Genomic DNA, 15,841 nt, shown 5'->3' on the forward strand with positions numbered 1-15,841 from the left:
GGAAATAAAATGACTCTTAATAACATTTGTTATCAATGCCTTATTCAACCCTCTTTAGATATGTTGATTCTTTCAGTTGATTGCACTTAATACCTAGATTCACAACTAAATGATGTGCAGAGAGTGAGAGACTTTGGAGAATTTAGATGGAAATGGAATGATTTTATCAAATCCTACCTCTTCAAGCCCAGGTATTTATTGGGAAGAGGAGGCAGAAAGAGTGTAGGTGCTAAAGGTGGTGGATGACTGCTAGAAATAGTGTCTTTCAGACACAACAGCAGGAAAGATGCAAACATGAGGTCACAGAAACTGACAACATGTGCAAAACATAAACAGGTCTAAACTAGATAACAGTCCAGCACAGAGAATCAAAAGTAGACATAAAATTTGACCCCTAATCAAGAAGCTGTTTGCAATGGATAAATGCTAGGAAAGGGAAAATTGGTTTTTTTTTCCCAGTGAAATGTCAAAAAAAAAAAAAAAAAAAAAAAAAAAAAAAAAAAAAAAAAAAAAAAAAAACCCACACTCAGGGAAGTGCCTGTGCCACTGTATTCTATTTTCTGAACAAGAGTCATTATTCTCTTTTTTTTGCTGTATCTTTAGTATAATTATAGCTATCTTTTAGACAGCTTTCTATAGAAATGACCATGTAGTAATTTATTATTTCTGTGTTCCTAATTTTTAAAAATGTTATTAAGGAGAATTAGCCTCAATGTCAGAATTTTTGTAGATAACACATACACTGAATAAAAGACTTTTCTGAAATCCTCCAAACTCTCCCTGACTTCCCCTCCCTTTCATTGTAGGATAGATTACCTATAACATATACTATTAACAAAATCAAAGAAGCAACAACTACCTCTCCCACACAACTAAGAACCTTTGTGATTTTATAAGTCACTTCCTGTGGCTGCCATAGGCACTGTATTTTCTACTACCTTGTTTTTGTTCTATTGGTCATCTTCCTTAAGGACCAAGAAAAGGAAGATATACAAAAGTGAGGAGAACTCATAATAGTTACTAGTGGACCATAATAAAATTATGCCGTGTAACTCTCAGTGGGATGAGTACACTTTATCAGTAGAATTTTCCATTCTGCATCTTCCACAATTGAAAAATGTATAGAATAATTATGGAGTCATCTGAAATATTTTTAGCCCAGTAATTAAATTTAAAAAGACTAACATTAAGTTCAATTTAAACTCCAAAACATGAATTATCCATACTTTTTTATTAAAATGTAAGATTGTCAGTTTTTTCATGACATGTGTGTAGTTTTTACCATTCATAGTAGACCCACATAAAAGATTTTCCCTTAGAATGCATGAATTTGTCTTTTTAAAATAAAATTTTATTTTTTTGAGAATTCCATGCATGCATATAGTGTGTTTTGAGAACAAACCCACTCACATTTCCTCCCCTTCAGCCTTCAGTATTTTCTACATTGCCTACACTTGTTTCTTTTTCCTCTCTTTCTCTCTCTATCTCTCTCTCCCTCCCTCCCTGTGTCACCCTCCACTCTCCCATTTTAAACCCACTGAATGCATTTAATGCTGCTTGTATACTCATGAGTATTGGGACACATGTAGACTCTCTGGGTCTGTATCCCTGAAGAAGCAACTTTGCCCTCTTCAAGCAACAATAAGTTGTCAATATCTCTTTAACTAAGCTTAGGACTTCATAATCCCCTCCAAAATTCATGTTGAGATTTTGGGAGAATATACAAGCTGATTATAGTCACAGCTCTTATTAGCTCATGTGTGCTACAGCCTTGTGTCCAGCAGAAACTTTTCTGCTACAGACGGCTACCCACTTTGGCTTTTATAGTCTTTCCACTTCCTCTATCATGATGAAATATGAGGCTTGAGGGGAAGAATGTGTAATATAATTTCCATATTTAGAGTCAAGATTACTATGGTCCCTTTTCTCTGCATGCTGACAAATGTAGGTCTCTGTATTAACCACTATCACTGCTGCAAGAAGAGCTACTTTAATGAGTGTTGAGAGACGCACTAGCCTATGAATCTAAAGATAGAAACTTAGTGGACAGTTTATTACCTAGTTTATTTAACAGTAATAGTAATAGGTTCTACTTTAGTAAATATTATTTTCAATTTGATATTACTACAGGCAATATTTATTTTATGAGTATAGTAATACCTATTCCCCATATTAAAAAAAGGAAATACTGAAGCATGTAACTGAAATATAAAATTCTTGTAAGAGATTAGCTTCTCATGTGAACATGACAATCAGTCAAAACTATTTAGTTAATTTAACTATTAACTAGTTAATTAACCATTTTAGTCCCAAATCTTGATCTTCATCATTCATCTGATAGTCACTCCTATCATCTATAAATATATCCTTAAAGATATGCAGAAATTTAAGATCATTTTCTTTCTCAAAGGAAACATAATTAGAAAATTGACAGATAAACATACAATTGAAAACATATTTAAACACTTAAAATCTTAGGTTCAAAGCTTAACAACTAGAAATTCTGAGGTAGGATGGAAAATACTTTCTTCATGCAGAGATTCCATTGTATAAAAAAATCACATTAAAACATAGGCTTATATGGTCTACTTCTTCATTCATCAGAAGCTTCCTATGAACTGAGCCAAATAGTACATGTTTTTCCCCTCAATCCCTTTCTCATTTGACTGTGAGCCTTCTTCAGTAGGCTTCCAACAAATACATGTACTTCCCTCAGTCATGTTCCATTGAAGACTAATGCATGACAATGGGCAGTCAAATGATTATAAACCAGTTAAAGCCCTGTGCTGACTCTCACAGCGTCTCTCAATCCTATCTTCTTAACAATAAACAACATGGTATCAATTCTGATTTAATATACCCCTCCTCCTTTTAGTTCAGATCATTACATTTTATTCTAAATACAACAATTATCCAATTACCTGACACAGTTATGCATTTTCTAGAAATATGATTTGCTATTTCACAGCAAAGAAAAATCTATGATACTATAGTTTATTGAAAAGCAACAGACTTTGTAAAACACTAAGGCTTGTAACTCTTCATGTAATATATCTATGACTTTGATGTTGTGATAAAAATCACAATGCATTCTAACAAAAGGAGCAAGGCATCAATTATATTTCTGTTAATGAAAAATTCTGCAGATTCAAATTATATGTTTACATTTTAATCCCATTGCTGTTTACCCTCTTTATGTTAGCTATTTATGGAAGAGTCACCTTATTGCTCACTCACAGGTAAGAACTTTCTAGGACAGAGGCAGAGTCTTTGTTTTGTGAATCTCAAGAAATACTTTTATTCTTGAAAGCTATATATTTCTCTCCCAATCATTCTTTATCATAGTCAAACACCTTTCTGTCACAGCTAATCTCAATTATGTCAATGTAATGGTTTAAAATCTTTGAGAATTTGTTGTTTTTAAAAGATGCTTAGCAATTTCTTTTAGTTAAAATTGGTACTCAGGACTATAAGATATGATGTAAGTTTTATCAACTATGACTGGTTGGTTGACTGAAAACATTATCTGCATTTTAAATTAAGCATAATAAAACATTTCATTACTACATATTTGTCCATTCTTCTCATGCAGAATTCAAAATAAAATATACTCTTAACAGAGAAGTACTAGGCAGGATGTTTTTACACCACTTAGAAAATATATAAAGGAATTCTTGTAGATAACATTATACCTAGAATGAGAAACAAAACCAAAACGTTTCCTCTTTCCACTACATAGCTCTCAAAGCAAAGCAAAAATGTCATGAGGAGAAGGGAGAGTAAAACAGTAAATGATGAAGCTAGAGAGAAGTCTCAACAGGTATGCATTACTTGCTGCTCATTCACTATGACCTTAGTTTAAAGCTGGCAGCCATATAAAAAGCCAATCATGCCTACCCAAACACAACTGGAAGATGGAACAGGTATAAGAAGATGCTAGGCTTGCTGGCTACAGACCAGAAACCATGTTCCAGGCTCAGTGGGAGACAATTTTTTAAGGAAATGAGGCCGAATGAATAGAGTCAGAACCAAAAATTCTCCTCTGGCTTCCACCTTCTCACACAGAGGTACACTCACCTAAGAAGAACCACCTGTATACACATGAACACATAAACACATACACACACACGCACAAACACACACATACACACACACATCACTACTGATTGAAAAGAATTAATAAAGTTGCTTCTTTTCTGAAATGATGCAGGTGTCTATGTATAAAAACAGTAATAAAATATAGTAAACTATGATTAAATCACTATATATGTTCTGATATTAATCATTGTTTCATTTGCTTATTGTTTTACCATTGTTCTAAACACCTTTATTTTATTTTAAATCTCTTTTCAGAATTCCTCCCCTGGTCCACAATATCATCATTCATAAAATCTGTTGCAGTGTGCTAGAAACTTTCACATTTCAGTTTAAATATTATAACTCCATTATTCTTACACTTTTAAAAGTATATTCTTACACTGTTTTAAATTTGCATGAGTGCTTTGTCTGAATGTATTTGTATGTGCTATATTATTTAGGCAGTGTTAAAGAGGACAGAATAGGCTCAAGAACACTAAGAAATAGTTAATAAATTATTGTGAGCCACTATGTACATACTTGGAACAGAGATAATCTTCTGCAAGAGAAGTACATGCAGTTAAGTGCAATTTTACCACTTGCCTCTTGCAATATTTTGGTTCCTATTATTGCACACACATACATACATACATACATACATACATACATACATACATACACAGAAAGAGAGAGAGAAAAAGAGAGAGACATACACACAGAGAGGGGAGAGTTATCAGTTATCAAGACTTCATTACTCAAAGAGAAGATTGGCAAGTCATCTAACACAGGAGTTAGATTTTATTCTTTATTTAATATTTACTATTAGACCTAGAAACCTACCAGTTACTTAATCACAATAAATCTATATTGAACCTTCTTTTCAATTTTCATCTATTTTATACTGAGCAATTAAAATATGAAAAGGAATTATTAAAATTATATTTCTAGTATAAGTATCAGATTGTAGAAGATAAATAATCCACTCATTCTGTATGCTTTAAAAGAAGACACATTCTCATAGTGTGGTTAATTTTTACATTGCATGCATGAAAATAGTTCATTACTGAGAAAAAATTAAAGTTGAATGTAATATTTGAAGTATTTGTCTTTAGGCTTTTTGGTTTTAAAATGATGAAACTCTTTCATGAAATAAAAATAAATTTAACATTTTTTGATATAATAAGCATTAAGAATTAATCCTGTTTAAAATTTCTTACCAGAATATCTGACCAAAAACTTTGTTTTATATATATTTTAAAGTATAATTTAATAAAACTTTATCAAAGATATTGATGAGAGTGTAAACGTGTATATTACTGTGGATATGTAATTTTTTGAACACAGGGATCTCATTAGTTTTGTTCATTCGTTCTTCAACATTTACAATTTTCATATTCGTTTCTGATATTTGCTAACTAAAGAAATAAATCAGGTAGCTAATTCAAGAGTGTCCATCAGCTGTAAGAGACTTACACTCCTTTTTGGCCTCAATTTGTAAAAGAACTTTTATTCTTTGGTTTTGAAATTATGCTGCAATTTAGTAAAGTCCACATACAGCAAAATTAATTAATAACTATTTAAAAGTATACAATAAAGTAATATTAAGTATATTCAAAATATTTTATGATTATCATCACATTTTCAAAACAATTTCAGCACATCTAAAGGGAGCCCACAAGCTCTTCAGTTAATCAGTCTTCATTCTCTGTATTTCCAACCTTAGAGAATCATTGATCCATCTTTATCTCTATGCTTTTACCTGTTCCAGATGCTTCTTTGTATTGGAGCCCCACATCTCTGTATTATAAAACTCTATGCTTATGAAACATGAAAGTCTGAAAAACAAAGACCCGTTGCGTTCTACCTTAATTATTTTCAAAGTGTACTTTGTTCTAACTTGTTTATTAAATACTTATTAAGGAATATCCGCTGCAGTTTATAAGTGAGGGAAGAGTCTGTAGTGGACTGAAGAAATGAACAGGAGGGAGAAAGTATAAGGACTGAATGTTCATTTTACAAGTTATCTGTGTGCAAAGTATCTATTTACAATCTTCTTATAGAACAGATTTTCAAATAAATTTAATGCATATGAAAAAATAATCGTTTTCAACTGTTGAAGTAAGCATTATAATTTTACTTATTTTGATGCTGTAATCTTACAACAAAATCCAGGTTACCAGTTTGTGTGTGGTTTCTTTGTTGTTGTTTTGTTTTTTATGAGAGCCAATTCTGTTCTTATTTTTTCTTTTTTTTTAAATTAGATATTTACCATATTTACACTTCAAATGTTATTCCCAGTTTCCCCCCTGGAATACTCCTATTCCATCCCCTTCCCTTTGTTTCTATGAGGGTGTTCCCCTACCCACTCACTCCTGCCTCCCTGCCCTGGCATTCTCCTACACTGAGGCATCAAACCTTCACAGGACCAAGGGCCTCTCCTCCCATTGATACCTGAAAAGGCCATTCTCTGGTACATATGCAGTTGGAGCCATGAGTCCTCTTTGGTTGGTTGTTTAGTCCCTGTGAGTTCTGGGAGGGGGAGAGTCTGGCTGGTTAATATTGTTTTTCCTAGGGGTTGTAAACCCACTCAGCTTCTTCAGTTTATTCTCTAACCTCTCCATTTGGGGACACTTGCTCAGACCAATGTTTGGCTGTGAACATCCACCTCTGTATTCGTCAGGCTCTGGTAGAACCTCTCAGTAACAGCTATATCAGGCTCCTGTCAGCATACACTTCTTGGCATCCACAATAGTCTCTGTGTCTGGTGACTGCATATGGGATAGATCCCAAAGTGGGGCAGTCTCTGGATCGCCTTTTCTTCAGTCTCTGCTTCACACTTTGTCTCCATATTTCATCCCATGAGTATTTTGTTCTCCCTTCTAAGAAGGACTGAAGCATTCATACTTTGGTCTACCATCTTCTTGACCTTCATATGGTCTGTGAATTTTATTTTGGGTATTCCAAACTTTTGGGTTAATATTCACTAAAAATCTCATCCTGAGTAATGTTATCAATATCCATTTCAATCATTCTGGGCAAAAAAACAGGTAATTCCTCCTTTGATGAGAGGCCTCTATGTATTTAACATTCATGGTTCCTTGTTTCTCTATGAGACCATGGCCTTTTGTACCTCCAACAGATAATGGGCTAGTACACAGGTTTTCTCTGCAGGCCTGTTTGACTCCCTGTAATGTTTTCTCCTGATGATGGGCTGTAGCTTTTATACTGAGAAAATCCTTCCCTTCCAAAGTTGTACTTTTGCAGCATTTTTTTCCCCAAGTACTAAAAAGCATAATAGATCATAAATTGATAACCCAGAAATGTGGGATGTTGCTGTGTTGGACATGGCCATGTTGGTTTTGGTGAGCATTATGGAAGGACTTGAAGTCTTTGGGTTGGAAAAGCCATTAAGTGCTTAGAATCTAATGGGCTATTCTGTGGGATCTTGGAAGATAAGGATGCTGAGAAAAAAGTTTATTATGGGTACTTGGCTTATGAAAAAAAATGTTCCTCACAAACGTTGTCACAGACATTTGTTGGTATTTTGAATAAATAATTATAGTTTCTGGTTCTGGGGCTGATGGGCTAGCTATGAGTAAAAGACACTAGTACCAGTGGTGAGAAATATTTGGTTTATTGGCAGAATTGATGCTGGTTATCCAAGACTGAAAAGTCAGTGTGATTAATAAGAGAAGAGTACCAACAAGATGAAATCTCCTGCAAGTATTTCTTCAGGGCCAGCACACAGAAATTGTGTTCTATGAACTACAAGGCTGCATCGGAAACTGGCTGTAGAACTTGGCAAATAATATATAAGCATCTCCCATGTGGTCCTGATTTTGAAGGCCTGAAAGGATCATGGGAATAAGTTGAGGCTTGCTACTATGTTCCGTGTATGTTCAGATAAAACTCGGGTCATCAGATTTGCATTGTAAATATTTTCATTCACTGAACCTTCTTTTGGGTTCATCAGTATTGTCTTTCTACATATGGATGAATTTCAGATAAATAAAGAATTCTAATGAAGAAAACTGTCAGTCAATTTCATTCAAATTTGACTCACAATGTTTTCTTCTTATCTTAACATACATACTACACGTGCAAACACACACACACACGTATTTTTCTTCTGATAATATCAATAAAGGCTATAATATCTTTTTCCTTATCCCCAAAAATATATACATTTATTATAACACCCATTCCTTTATTTATTTGTGAAATTCATTTGGAGCAAAGAAATTCAGAGTGGTGGCTGATCAGTTTCTGAGCAAACATGATGTAAGTCATATATGCCTCCTTAGGTTCTTACTGTATTCCAGTCTGATATTAACCACCTGGGATATAAAATAAATTTATCAGCACAGAGTTTATTTTAATTAAAACTGTCTCAATGTAGGTCACTTATGAAATCTCCTCATTGCCAAATTATCCAAAAAATACACCAAAACTTAGATAATTCTGAAGAGAATTGTACCAATCCCAGGAGGTGGGGGGCATTCTCTAGAATGTTCCAGAGACCTATGAATTTAGAGACTCTCAGGACTCAAAGGGGGGGGGGATCTTAGATGAAATACCCTACAGTGTAGAGAGAGGAAACTTGTAGAATCTACTTCCAGTAGAAAGACAGAACATCAAGTGGAGTGATGAGGTTGCCATTCCACAGTCAAAAACTCTGACCCAGAATTATGTCTGTCTAAAAGAACTGTAGGGACAAAAATGGAGAAGAAACTGAGGGAAAGGAGGTCGAGTGACAAGCTCAAATTGGGATCCAACTCAAGGGGAGGCTCCAAGGCTTGACACTCTTACTAATGTTATGGTGTGCTTACAGACTGGAGCCTAGCATTGCTGCCTTCCAAGAGGACTGCCTGGTCTAGCCTCAATGAAAGAAGACACACCTAACCCTTGAGAAGTTTGAGGCCCCTGGGAGTGGTGAAGTCTGATGGGATGGGGGTGGGGGAGTGGTGACATACTCTTGGAGACAGGGGAGGATGTATCACAGAGGTGGGGGATGAGGAAGTCAGAGGACAGACCTGGAGATGGACTAGATTGTAAGAAAAAGATTAAATAACAACAACAACAATAATAATATATTAAAAGAAATTTAATAATGAAGAAAATGTTGCTTTTTACTTAGCAATAATAATATTGTTTAGTTTCTACTACTTAGTCCACTAAATGTTGGCAGCACTGAAAGCGCAAAGCACTCTGAGATGGCATTCTCTATGTATTTTTTTGAAAATGAAAGGGTATAAGTATCAGTTAAATTTTTTCTTCTATTTTTAAATCATGTTTTACTCATCAAAAGTGATTAATCAGACCAAGTAAATTAATTTATTTGAACTAAGTAGTAATGATAAATAATAAACAAGATAGTTGTGTTTAATATACAATAATTATTAATTATTCACAATCAACTCCTAAGCAGTCTTGAATGCACCCAAGTGGTGTTATTCTGTAAAATTTTCCTAAATAACTTCAACACTACAGTTTTTTTCTTTTTTCCTTTCTTTCTTGATTTCTTCCTTTCTTTCTTTCCTCCCTCCCTCCTTTCCTCCCTCCCTTTCTCCCTCCTTTCTCTCTCTCTCTCTCTCTCTCTCTCTCTCTCTCTCTCTCTCTCTCTCTCCCTCTCTCTCTCTCTTTCTTCTGGCTTTTCTGGAAGTTCCAGTGTTGAGACTCGAAAATTTCATCTTAATCATCTTTTGTGTTTTTTAGAACTACATCTATATTAAGTAAATAGACCAAATAACCAGCCATATTTTATTAAACATAGCAAAGCTTCCTAAGAGGCAAGACATTCAGTGCTAATGATAAGAAAATACAACACGAATTGGTTTTTTCCTAATTAAGCCTTGCTATATATAGGATGTTTTATAATAATTGTTCCTCTAGAAATCAAATTTCATTCTTCATTGATAACTCTTAGCATCAAGGGGAAATTCTAGGCATTTAATCATTAAACAAAAAGAAATATAATTTTCATGACTTTTTTCTCTATCCAAGGATTTTGCCTTATTTTTCAAGCAGAAATATTTTTCTTAATAGATGGGAGGTAAATTTGAAATGTCTGATCATTTCTGAGCAGTTGGCTATAGTCCTTTAAGGATAAATAAGTCTTCATTTTATGCCATAGAATTAAAGTACTTTCTTTATAAATTTTCTCATTTTTATTTAACTTTATTAAGAACATTAAATGTTTAATCTGCTCTCTCAACATTGCTTATCTTCCCATAGTCATTGGTCTATTGTCGAGTCCTTGAGAGGTTTTCTTTTTACATATTAGTATGTCTACTGCCCTCATTCAGGTTATGTTCAGGCAGCCAAGTTACACAGATTTCATGGATTTAGTTTCAAATAGCTCTAGATAATTCCTTTTTTTTTTTTTTTTTTTGAGAAAACATGATCTAACACTTACACCCAGATCCCAAACACACAGGAATGTATGGAAACTTACTATCCATATATGTTAGGGTATGAATAACATGGTACTTATGACATTTAAATATTGCTACTGTATTAATAATCTTCAAATATTTCAAAGTAATTCTATAAAAGATAAGAAATTCTGAGGCATATACTTTTAAAATGTCATAAAACTGGTCATAACATGTACTCTAATTATAATAAATGCTTTATATCTGTTCTGTAAAAGATATTGTTTTGAAACCATAAATAAAATTATTTTCCTTCCTATTTATTATTTTTACCTTCTATCTTAGCCTATAAGTTATTTGTATATGTACATATACATAACCATTTTATTTGTTTATATTTCAAATGTAATCCACATCCCAGTCTTCCTTCCATGGCCTACACTAAGGTGTTCTGGACCAAAATGTAGCCCTGAGCATTTGGAGCAAAATATTTTTAAAGGAAAAATTCACATTCTATTATCTTGATTTTCTGCTGCAGAGTACAATTTTGCACAAGCAAGCAGTTTAACAGAAGCTATGATAAGCAGCTAGTTAGACAAAAATATTTACACATGTATGCAGTTTACATCCCAAAATCAATCAGCAGTGGCATATTGACCTTCAGTTCCTATATTAGGATTCGGTAATTTTTCTTCAAGAGTTTCCATCAAGTAGGTCAAAAGCTAGTCAAACATAAAACAACCTCCAGAAAAATATGAGATAGAAGAAACTCTGTACTGTCTTGCCCTGTCATATGAACCCACTGTCATAATTTACACAGCTCTTTGCCCTCAGAAAACACATGGGTATCGAAGAAATAGTAATAATAAACTAAACTGAACTAAAATAAAATGATGAAACATAAACAAACAAATCAGAATAGAGAAAAACAAGAAAAAAGCCAAACTGAAATGCAAGAAACAAACATAGATGCAGGAATGTACACATTCCCCATACACAGAGCTCTCATAAAAACAAAACCTGGAAACCATAATACAAACAAAGGACATGCATGTTTAAAAAAAAAAAAAATCTTTGACACCCTTATGAGTCAAAAATATCCCTCCAAAGATGTCATTGAATTCTTTTTGTATTGGTCATTTATTGCTAAGCATGGGACCTAATAGGAGTTTCTTTCTCTGATAAGACCCTCTTAGAATAGAATATTAAACTTTTATTTCTAAATCATTATCAATAAGAAATAGCTTTTGACTTTTTGGTTAGTGGTAAAGATATATGTCCACTTTGTTCAGCTCTAAGACATCATCTGGTGCAAACCCGTACAGGTCATATGAATGCTGCCTGAGTATCAGTGAGTTCATATGTGTATCAGTTGTACTGTGTTTTTGAAGGTCTTATTTCTGTGGTTTCCTCTATCTCCTATGATTCTCACACTCTGTATTTTCTTCCAGAAAGTTGCCTGATACTTGAGGAGTGAATTTTATGGGCACATTCGATTTAAGGTTGAGTGTTCTCATCACCCTACAATTTTTTGACTGTGCATCTGTATTTAATAGTAAATATTTTAGGAGAAAGCTTCTCTTATGATTGGTGAGCAAGTCGCTGATCTATGAGTATAGAAAAATGTCATTAGGTGTCATTTTATTACTCGCAAGTACTTGAAGAAATGAGTTAAGGTTTAAGCAGAAGCAAGAGGATAGTGGGCTTGATGATTGCTAGTATAACAGCTTTAATTACATTAATTGCTAGCACCACTGCTTCTGCAATTGCTGTGACACAAGAAGTTAAGACAGCTACTTTTGTTAATCATTTAATAAAAAAATGTTATTAATGTGGTGAATATACAAGAGGATTTAGATAGGTATTTGGAAGAACGGATTGATGCTCTTTATCCTATTCAAGTTATTTGAAGGAGGTTCAGAATTTAAAGGTAAGGATCCATCTCGAGTGTCATGCCAAATACCATTGGATACATGTTAGTTCTAAAATTTACAGTGGTAGCCATAATTAGGAAGAAGTTTAAAGACACTTGCAGTGTATTTGGCATAAGTTTAACATTATGTTGTGAGCTTATGAATTTCAAGAATGATGCTCTGCTGAGCATTTATTCGGTAGATACTGCTGATAACATTACCCATGGCCTGAGGTCAGTATTTTTACTTTAGTCAAGGTTCAAGAAAGACATATATAGCTTGATCATGCTAGCCTTTTTTGTCCTGGGAATACTTTTATTCCTGCCCATAGTGTTAAAACTTGTCTTTAAAAACATCAACATGTTGGCAGCCAAAGTACATGGCTTGAATCTGAAAATGGATCCCCAGACAGAGTTATTAAATTAACAGGCTGGCAAGCCAAGGATGGGTAAGATTCTGCACAGAGTCTTACCAACCTAAGACATAAGTGAATTCTGATTATTATAACTCAACACCTACTCTCTCTAATCTCCTTCTCTATGGAGAAACAATCAAACTCTAATGAATAATTTCATACACATGATCATACAGATGAATCTAGTCTTAGAGGATCCAAGAGTTCATTTTAAATAAAAAGAATAAGTGAGATATAAAGGAAGACTGACACTAGGGAGCAAGCAGTATTTGCCACAATTGTTGATATTTGGAGTATAATATTCATCCTTAGGCTTACAAAGGAACTTGCTGCCTTTTACTGCTAAATTGAAGAATACAACAAATGAACATAGTAGCCATCAGAATCATCAAAATTCAAGTTGATGAAAAGAGAGAAATGTGTAGTTGAGTCTCCTGGAAGCCAATAAGCATACATTCTGTCTTCTTATGTAACACTAGCCTCATTAATCTGTTATATTTCTAGAGGGGAATATGTAATGTAACATTTCACTGGTTCTAAGATATATAGATTTTTATAGAAATTTGAAGAATCCAACTTACAATCTGCCTTTATAGAGCCACACTTGGTAACATTGCACAGATTTATTAAGTTGTTAATCTATTGGTATTCATGGAGCTTCCTACCAGTCATCTTTCTGATCACCTAAAACCATTTAATGAGGGTGTGTGTGTGTGTGTGTGTGTGTCTGTGTGTGTGTGTGTGTGTGTGTGTGTGTATACATGTGTGTGCTTTCACTTAACACTGTCTAGTAACTTAAAGTATGAACTAGCATCAACATCTGGAAATATATTTTCGAGCAGTATTTTTTATAGTATTTTTTATAAGCAGTAGTGAATGCTTTAAAGAAGTAGAATACAGCCTTATTTTTCTTTAAAGGGGGATAAAATACATAGAACATCATAAAAAGTATAAACATTGAGGAAAAGGGATTCAAAATATAAAAAAAGTTTTATTAATTACTTGTACAAATTCATTCTGACATGAGTAGGGTATATTTTAAACATTCTATAGAAGTGGTTTTGGTTGGTTGGTTTTGATACTATAATTTAATTGTATATCTCACTTCCCTTTCTGCATTCCAAATCCTCCTAAATCCTCCTTCTTGCTCTCTTTCAAAGTCAGGGCTTCTTGGCTTCTTTTGAAATCATTTGTTGTTCTATTATTCATATATATATATATATATATATATATATATATATATATATATATTCATATATATTCATATATATTCCAACCAACTTGGGTACTCTTTTCTGGAGAAGAAGAAGAGAAGTTGTCTCTATCCCCAACTTTGCTCAGCTACCTCTAGTTCTTTATAGGGTTGAGACCCTTGTGGGTTTTTCTCCATCCAGTAGCATGCTGTTGGTAACATCCCTGTTCATCTCATGTTTGGCCATCATGTTAATGAGACTTTATGGGTATAGTTAACTTTAAAGTATCCAAAATATTTTCCATTGAATTAAAAACATTACTAGGTCATAATGAAATAGTTTTCTCAATAATCAATAGAAATTTTATCAATAAATTTTTAAAAATTATTTTTATTGGATATTTTATTTATTTACATTTCAAATGTTATCTCCTTTCTCAGTTTCCCCTCCACACCCCCCCATCTCATATTCCCTCCCTCTAATTTTTGAGAGTGCTCCCCCATCCAGCCACTCCTACCTCACCTCCTAAGCAATCCCCTACACTGGGTCATTGAGCCTCTACAGGACCCTTCCCTCCCATTGATGCCAGATAAGACCTTTCTCTCCTACATATGCAGCTAGAGCCATTCATACCCTCCATGTGTACACTTTGGCTGGTGGTTATGTCCATGGGAATATTCGGGAGTCTGGTTGCTTAATATTGTTGTTCTTCCTATGGTGTTGCAAATCTCTTTAGCTCCTTCGGTCCTTCCCCTAACTCCTTCATTGGTTGTCTTCATGCTTAGTCTGATGGTTAGCTTCAAGGATACGCATCTCTATTGGTCAGGCTCTAGCAGAGCCTCTAAGGAGACAGCTATATCAGGCTCCTGTCAGCAAGTACTTCTTGGCATCAGCAATAGTGTCTGGGTTTGGTGTCTGAATATGGATGGATCCCCAAGTGGGTCAGTCTCTGGATGGTCTTTCCATCAGTCTCTGCTCCAGTCTTTGTCCCTGTATTTCTATCCTTTAGATAGAAGCAATTCTGGATTAAAATTTTGGAGATGAGTGGGTGGCCCCATCCCTCAAACAGGGGCTATGCCTAAACTTTGGATATGGTCTCTACAGATTCTTTCTCCCCTTTGTTGGGTATTTCAGCTAATGTCATTCCTATTGAGTTTTGGGAGCCTCTTGCATTCCTGGCATCTGGAACTTTCTGATGGCTATTACCAGTTCCCCATCCCCCATAGCTACACACCACTGTTCAATTTTCTGACACTTTGTATATCACCCCTGTATCCTCCCATACCTGATCCTGTCCCCAATTTTCCCTCTACCTCCTTTCTTCCTCCTATGCTCTTCTCAACCTCTACCTTCCATGATTATTTGTTCCTTCTAAGTAGAACTAAAGCATCAACACTTTGATCCTTCTTCTTCTTGAGCTTCATATGGTCCATTAGTTGTATCATGGACACTTCGAGCTTTTTGCCTAATATCCACTTATCAGTATGTACATACCATTTGTGTTCATTTGTGACTGGGTTAACTCACTCAAGATGATATTTTCCAGTTCCATCCATTTGCCTAAGAATTTTATGAATTCATTGTTTTTAATTGCTGAGTAGTACTCCATTGTGTAAGTGTATCACATTTTCTGTATCCATTCCTTTGCTGAGGAACATCTGGGTTGTTGATCTTTACCAGTACTAAACCTAATAGATATATACAAAGAACTCAAGAAGTTAGACTCCAGACAACCAAGTAACCCTATTAAAATTGGGGTACAAAGTTAAACAAATAATTCTCAACTGAGGAATACTGAATGGCTGAAAAGCACTTAAAGCAGATGCTGTCAAGCATGTAGAAATGAGGAATATTTCTCCATTGCTGGTG

This window comes from Arvicanthis niloticus, chromosome 25, assembly GCF_011762505.2.
Source record: "Arvicanthis niloticus isolate mArvNil1 chromosome 25, mArvNil1.pat.X, whole genome shotgun sequence".
Classification (NCBI taxonomy): domain Eukaryota; kingdom Metazoa; phylum Chordata; class Mammalia; order Rodentia; family Muridae; genus Arvicanthis; species Arvicanthis niloticus.